Source organism: Mastomys coucha, unplaced genomic scaffold, assembly GCF_008632895.1.
Source record: "Mastomys coucha isolate ucsf_1 unplaced genomic scaffold, UCSF_Mcou_1 pScaffold13, whole genome shotgun sequence".
Taxonomy (NCBI): domain Eukaryota; kingdom Metazoa; phylum Chordata; class Mammalia; order Rodentia; family Muridae; genus Mastomys; species Mastomys coucha.
This window is the reverse complement of record NW_022196895.1, coordinates 53,099,060-53,107,192: the sequence shown is the minus strand read 5'-3', so window position 1 is coordinate 53,107,192 and position 8,133 is coordinate 53,099,060. Positions and strand designations below refer to the sequence as shown.

Here is an 8,133-nt window from a genome sequence, read left to right as displayed (position 1 = left end):
TTTTTTTGCAAAACAACCACACACCACTTTATTTAGATATTTATCTAAAAATGTAAAATGTTAAAATTAAAAATGTGTTCTGAACTCTTTTTTGTTGTTTTTTTCAGTGCTGGCGGCTGAATCTGGATCGGTGGGTCAGGAGGTGTTCAAAGGTCGTCCCACCCCGACAGAAAAGGGAAGCGTCAGGAAGCACAGGACAATGACCTTGGGCAATGACCACTCTCTTTGCACCAGCCCAAGCCCTTCCCTCCCGCCCCCTATTCTCTTCAGCAAGAAAACCATTCTTGAACTTGTCCAGGAACATATGGAGCATGGCACCCGTAGCAAGCAGCCACCCGACCAGAGGGCTAGGGCCTGGCCCTATGCTTTTTGGCAGGAAGGATGCCACACAGCTTAATTTCTTCTTCGCTTTCATCCTCACTTTCTTCTTCAGAAAGATCGTTGTTTATACAAACGATCTGATGCCGACCAGAAATCCGAACAGGACCAGAACCGGACTTCAGGCGGAAGGTTACCGGTGGTTGGAGCTGGAAATCATCTAGACTGAGCATGGGCTGGCAAGATAACCTGAGGTTGGCCACAGGAACTGCAATCTCCCAATGGTCGTGATCCCCGGCCACGACTTCCACCACGTTACACTGGTCCTTGGCCCCTTGGGTAAGGCACAGTGTGTTCAAAGCCAGCACGTGTTCCATATCATCCTCTTCCTCAACCTTGATAGTAAAGGAGCGGGTGTGGCCGGAGAGCTCACAACCGAAGAAGAAGAAACTATCCATCATGACGGAAGCCGGGACCCTGAGGCCCTCGACGCCCGCAGCCCGGGCTCGGCTCTCCTGGTGCAGGAACGCCAAAGCGGCCGCTGCGCCGGCCACCATGCTGAAACGGCCGTGCCCACACACCATTTCTTAAATGAATGTAACCTGTTCTCTGTGGCCTGAGAATAAAGTCACTCACTCAAGTCAAATAGTTTTGACCATAGCAGGAAGTCTGTATCCAAAATCGTGCCTACAATTCATTCCTTGGTGCAGCAGAACTGTCAACTCTCAGCTTAGCTATGATGGAGGTAAAATCCTTCGGTGATTTGAGGGTCATTGAAGTACAGCCTTATTACAATGAAATCCAATGTCTAAAAATTGTTCTAATTTTGGGCTTGTTCAACAGTAAGAGCCAGAATTTTAAACTCTACTAAATACAAAACAAACAAACAAACAAGCAAGCAAAAAGACTATATATTTATGTTCATTTAAGAAAATACTAGTAATGATGTATTATTTTGAAATATACAGTTAATATGTTTGGAGTTATTTAAAATTTATACTGAGAAAAACATATGTATTTTCAGTATTGCTGTAGACAAGCATCTCCATAACACTGTTAAATGGATTGTTGTTTTATATCAAACAACTTTTATAATACTATTTTTATTGTTATAATATTTTATAAATTATAAGGAATATGACAAAAAAGATATTGTAGGTATTGAAGAGGGGGTCTCTGGGAGGAGTTGAAGTACAAAAGGGAAACAAGAATGTGATTTAATTCTATTTACTTAAAATATGTTTTTAAATGTTAACAAATTCAGACAAATTGAAATCATGTAACTTTTCTCATCATAATGCAATAAAAGCTAAAGGAAATAAAAAAAAGAATAACTGGGGACTTATGGATGGGGAATGCTAAAGTTCTTTACACTTCCCACCACAAGTCTGATGCCAGAGACTCGTAAATCTCTCTTAGGCAGTGCCAATTCTTCCTGCTGAGTGTCAGAGCCACACCTGATGGGCTGTATGTCCAGTGTGTAGCAATCTCAGCATCAACTGTGTTTGAAAGGGATTGGTCATTAGCAAGTACTGATCTAGTAAAGACATCTAACATATTATACGTTAGATCTCTCCCACTTCATTGGATTGCAACCAAGACTGATGCTTACATCCACATCCTTATGGATATAGTGAGGAGTAGCATCAATATTCTCAAGCAGCAACACTGACTAAAGTCATGGAGTCATCTTGATTTGTTAAAATCCATTCTTCATGGTTTGTTACTGTTGTGTAAGGAAGCATTCATGAACCCCCAAAGACCACCAAGTTGCCAATTCCAATGCAATCGCATTAGTGACTCTTTATTACAAGCTTGAGCTTGGGACCCTGCCAGCCTTGACACAGCAGTATGGGAAGGCGGGCTCCTGAGCCTAGTTTTAGGCAAGCATTTATAGAAGCAAGAAGGGGGTATCTAACCTGGGACACATTTGATTGGGGTGGAGGGCATTATGATCTTTGACATAATTGGCTAGTGCTGGGAGCCAAACCATAAACTTAACTTTTGCTTTCCTCTTGGTGGTTGTTAGGAAGTGAAGTGTCAGGGGCAGGTTTCGAAGCTGGAGGTATAGATTCCTTCGGGAATGACCTGGAAACTGGTACTAGACACAGGCTTGTTAGTTAACTCTAGTTTAACAGTAGGAAAATTCTCTAAGATGGAGTTGATCTGGTCTCTCATTACAGTCTGGTAGCTCATTTATACCCAGCTCTTCTTGCACCTCACTCCCTTGTTCTACACCTCCACCCTCTTTATGAGCATCCAGGCTGGAAACCTACAGTTCAATTGACAGAACCTCTCACTTGTTCTTTAATGTCTGGCTCATCCATCTGGAGTTCTAGCTTCTCTGTCATCTCTTCGAGTTCCTTCCAGGTCGCCATGGTGATCTTAGGAAAGCCTCATATAGGGACTCCAGGTTCTTCTCTTGTTCTCCCTAGGAGGAGACTCTCCTCAGAATCCTGTTTGAGGTCTATGTCAATATCTATTTCATGTAAATAAGTCTCTTCAGAAAAGGAAGGGATTGATCTAAGAGAGCCCTTAGATTGGGTTCCTGATCTAAGAGAACCAACTCTGGGGAGCCAGGGCCAACCTCTGGTAAGAATACAGACTTGTGCTAGCAGATTTTTTTTTTTAAAATCAACTATTATTAGTGGCTGCAAAAGCCTATCTCAAACAAACAAGCAAACAGATCAGATGTGTGTGTGTGTATTCATACATACATGTACACACACACATATATATATACATGTACCATTCTAAAACAAGAATTCATGCAGATATACACACATATAATATACACTCTCACATCAGAATGACTTTAGGATTATGGGCCACAGAATAGATGAGTTCCAGCTATAGAAACAACACTGGTCTCATGGAACATCTTCCTCAGAGCTTGTAGTGACCATGTACTTTCTCAGTTGATTCAACTTCAACACCAGCACTCTCTGTTCTGCTCTGCTCTCTCTTTTAAATTATGCTGCTGTTTGAGACCTTTGCAGAGGCTTACATTGTGTTTTGATCTAGCCCAGCCCCCATTCCTTCCATTCCAGTTCCCCTCTTCCTTCCTTCTGACTGCTATTCTCTTTCAACTTCATGAACCACCCCCCAGCCCCCGCCCCTGGCCAATTGAGTCTACCAAGGGCTCCCAGTATGTACATGGATAGAACATGAGTGGCCTCTCAGGAGCAGCCTCATTGAAGAAAGCTCGCTGTCCCTCTCCCAGCAGCCAGCAGCTTCTGATAGCTCCTCTGCTGAGGGTGGGGCTTCATGACCACTTCCCCACTCCACGCTGAGATCTTTGTCTGGTTTGCTCTTGTGAAGGTCCCCTGTAGGTCATAATCACTCTGAGTTCCTATGTGTAGCTGCCTTGTTTTGTCCTCCAAACACTGTTTCATCGTAGCCATCCATCGGCTCTGGCTTTTAGGATCTTTTTGTCCCTCGTTTGGGATGACCCTTGAACCTTTGGAGGAAGGCTGGATCGTGTTGTCCCATTTAGGGCTGAGCAGTCCACAGTCTCTTCTTCTCTACACCTTGACCAGTTGTGGATGTATGTGTTAAAACAGATAACATCTACTGGAAAGAGAAAAAGGTTCTCTAATGAGTGCAAGAGATGCACTAATCTATGGATATAATAAGTCATTGGGAGTCAGTTTAATACAATACACATGTTGAAAAGGGAAGTAGTGCATTCTCTCCTGGAGTCTGTGACCTACCTAGCCATAGATTATGTCTTTAATAATAGTGCCAGGAATGAGTTCTGTCAGTGTGCTTGAGATCCAATTGGGAAGTGCCGTGGGGGCAGCCCTGGCATTCAGGTACTGAGACAGGATGCAGTTTGGACAAGACCAAAGGCTGATGAGCTCTGGCCTTGTAACTCTCTCTTACTGTTCTAGGGGTCAGAAGTTGCAGGTTTCTGGTGGTTTAACTCTTTCTTTAACTCTTTGCTATCCTGTGGCCCAAAGCCACTGGCTTCTGGCAAGTCAACACCTGCTGATAGCAAGGGAAAAGAAACTTAGTTACCTTGGTTCTTTTCTCATTTGTGTCATAAGTCAGCATGGTTTTGTCAAGAAACAAATCATCTGCCTTATGTCTTATCATTCTGAAGTCTTGTATAGATAAACTAGTCAGTCATTTATTTTCTGTCCTTGCACCTACAATAAATTGTCCATTCCCAGTTAATGACCACTAAAGAAACCCTCGCCCTGAGTTCTGTGCTGGCTGGCAGGGGTATTGCTTGCAGTGAGTCAGCCCCCCTTTGCCTTGTCAGTGTCCCAGCATCCCATGTCTCAGGTCATTCTGCAGTGTCCTTCATGACCCTGGCAAGAAGAAGAGGCCACAGCACAGGGCTGAAGGATGTGGTGGGACAGACAGCTGGGATATTGGCCTAACTGATATCTGGGCCAGGAGCATTGTGGTTACTTAAGGAAGGGTGGTGTCCTAGACTGTAGGCAGCATGGTCATTAGCCATGATTGAGAACTGGTGGGGCCAGACCAGGTTGGCAGGACTAGAGGCCAGCTGGCTCAGCCACTAATGTTCTTCTTGATTGTAAATTTGTACCAAGCCTGCTTTCTTGTCCTAGTACAATTAGCCTGTGACACATGAAAGTTTGCAGGGCTCTAATCACAGCTTTTACTCTATAGGGGGCTTGATATATTACTTGTGTAAATTTAGAAATTCTATAAAATCATTATCAGGAATTATGAAATCATTAATTCATCTACACAGCATTACTATGTGAAAGTACATCTTCATATTGATTCTGTATGACATCTGCCCAGTAGGGTGGGCTGATGCCCAGGTATCATTAGGCTATGCAATAGTGACAGAAAAGACATCAGCAGCAAGAAGCAATCCTGGGATGAAGTCTCTTGAGGGGCCTGCATCTCAGAGAACACCCATTGCAGCCATGCAAAACAATGGGCAGTGTCCTGAACACTGACTTGCTAAGCCTTTCTTAGATGGCTTCTAGCAGGAAGGTGGATGCTTACTCCCACATTCTTGCCACTAATGCACTAGTGGGCATATCCTGCCAGGCTGGTCATTATCTTAGCTTGAAAACCAGCTTGATTGATTGCCTTTCTCCTCTACTAGCATGCACATAGCATCCATGTAAGTTATCCAATACAGACAAAGCTTCCAGGGTAGTACAAGCTTGATTTCCCCAATGATCTATTTTAAATGGATTTTATCAAACTCTTTTAGTTATTAATATGACCTAGCCACCCCCCCCCCAAGTAACCAAGGCAGAGTCCTATGTATAGCATTTGAATATATGGCAACACAAGACCAACCCCGAACAGTCAATGACTCAAGTATAGGTATCTTCAGCAATAAGGTCTCACCCCTTTAATAAGGTCATTTTTTTCCCTTTTACGTTATAGAGATGGCTTCTTTACTTTTAAGTTCATGAATCAAGCAAGCTCTGTTAGCTTCAGATGTTTGCTCTTAAACATCCTCACATCTCTGCTTTCCCAGAACTGAAGGCAGTCGGGGTCTTGTTCTGGATTAGATTTTAGCTTAAGGGGCTTTAGGGTTGCCCTGACGGAAGCCATGTGGGAGTGAAGAGATGACCTGATACCGAAGAAACCACAGACACGGATACATAATAGCGGGTATCCAGTGTGCTGTGCCCACGGAGAGGAGTTACTGTGAAACCCAGAAACTCCTTGTCTTAGGGTTTCCGTTGCTGTGATGAAACACCATGACCACAAGCAGCTTGGAGAAGAAATGGGTTATTTCCCCATAGTTCCATGTTACAGTTCATCAATAAAAGCACGAAGGATGGGAAATCAAGAAGGGCAGGAGCTGATGCAGAGGCTGGCTGATGCAGGGTGTTGCTTTGGCATCTTGCTCAGCTTTCTTTCTTGTAGAACCCAGGACTACTAGCCCAGGGATGGTCTGGACCTTGCCCCGCCGATCATCAGTTAAGAAAATGTTCTATAGGCTCTAGCTTACAGTTCTGTCTTATGGATGCATTTTTTTTTTTAAATTGAGATTCCCTCCTCTCCAATAACTTAGCTTGGGTCACGTTGACGTAAAGCTATCCAGTACACTCTTAGTTGGAAAGGCCCAGTAGGGAAGCTGTATCAGGCTGTACTCATCCGGGAGGAAGAAGCTATAGTTCCAAGTTTTTGCACACCATGTGTACTGACTGGTTTTGTGTGTCGACTTGACACAAGCTGGAGTTATCACAGAGAATGGAGCCTCCCTTGAGGAAATTCCTCCAGGAGATCCAGATGTAAGGCATTTTCTCAATAGTGATCAAGGAGAAAGACCTAGCTCAGAGATGGCCTGCTTGATAAATATTTGTTGACTTAAAATGATGAGATCAGGGTGTGTGCCAACAATCACATGCCTTAAAAATACATGAAAAGAAAGGCTGCATTAACATATCAATAAAGTGAATCAGACAAGATGATCACTCTAAATCAATTTGGAGACAAAGACTTTTAACTCTAAATTTCAGTCCACATCAATTGAGAGGGTGTGTTCATTTTGTCCTGAATAATGTTGTTTTGGTTTGGTTTGGTTTTGTGTTTGTTTTTATTTCAGGTGCAAAATAACAGAATGGGACTGAACCCAATTCTTAGCTGTATGCATTCTGTGCCTGTGGTAATGGTAGTCTGAAAACCTTCTATATTATAAACATATACCAGAGAGGAGGACAATGTGTTTCTCATGAGTGATGCAGAAAGAAAGTCCAGGACATCCCTGCACCATGTGGGTATATGTTATACCATGTGGGTATATGCTGCACCATGTGGGTATATGCTGCACCAGGTGGGTATATGCTGCACCATGTGGGTATATGTTATATCATGTGGGTATATGCTGCACCATGTGGGTATATCCAGCACCATGTGTATAAATATATTGCACCAGCACCATGTGTATAAATATATTGCACCATGTGTATATATACCGCACCATGTAGGTATATGCTGTACCATGTGTGTATATACTGCACCAGGTGGGTATATGTTGCACCATGTGGGCATATGCTGCACCATGTGTATATATACTGCACCATGTGGGCATATGCTACACCATGTGTATAAATATATTGCACCATGTGTATATATACTGCACCAGGTGGGTATATGCTGCTTTTGTCACTACAGATTCTCCAATTGGAACAAGTAGCAAAGCAGACATTTTGACAGAGGGACAGGACAGGGCTACAGAGATATAGAGCTTTCTCCTTGTGAGAGATTGTCACTCTACAGCTTAGGCTAGTCTACAGCCCACAATATAGCCCAAGCTGTCCTCTGCCTCAGGCTCATTGTGACACCACACCAACTCTGATAATTGTTTATTATCTATATTGGACAACAGTTACTTAATTCTAAGTATGAGCTTTGGGTTTTAATTATTTCTGGGAATTTTCTTTCAGCCAGTAGAGGGAGCTCAAAGCTTAATTTAAAATCCCCAACTAGCTAGGTTTTTATTTTTCACTGTTGGCATTTAAGTGTTTATTTTATTTGTCTGTATATCTGTTTACCACATGTGTGCCTGGTGCCTGCAGAGGCCAAGACAGGGCACCAGATCCCCTAAACTTAGAGTCACAGACAGTTGTGACCTGCCTTATGGGTGCTGGGAACTGAGAGAAGTTAGTGTTCTTAACTGGGGAGCCATCTTTCCTCCCTGGCACTGTACTTTTCCTAGATGTTTTTCCTTTTAATTAAAAAAAAAAAAAAAAGAATATTTTCATTTAAAAATGAATAAATACATTTAAAAAAGTCTTAGGGTGGACCAGGAGGGAAATAAAATCTGGAGTGTAAAATAAATAAATAAATAAATAAGCAAATAAAACA

At 42.7% G+C, this 8,133-nt stretch overlaps 1 long non-coding RNA gene and 1 pseudogene across 2 annotated transcripts; both read right to left on the bottom strand.

Annotated features, from left to right (window-relative positions):
• Window positions 1-229: 229 nt before the first annotated feature.
• On the bottom strand, window positions 230-876 carry LOC116087668 (annotated as a pseudogene). Its single transcript, XR_004117550.1, has one exon. The product of XR_004117550.1 is annotated as a nucleoplasmin-3 pseudogene (transcript).
• Window positions 877-2,094: 1,218 nt separating this feature from the next.
• LOC116087666 lies at window positions 2,095-3,609 on the bottom strand. The gene is made up of 2 exons (XR_004117549.1): window positions 3,475-3,609; window positions 2,095-2,749 (listed from the first exon to the last, which is right to left on the bottom strand). It is a non-coding gene; the product is annotated as an uncharacterized LOC116087666 (long non-coding RNA).
• Between the last annotated feature and the right edge of the window lie 4,524 nt (window positions 3,610-8,133).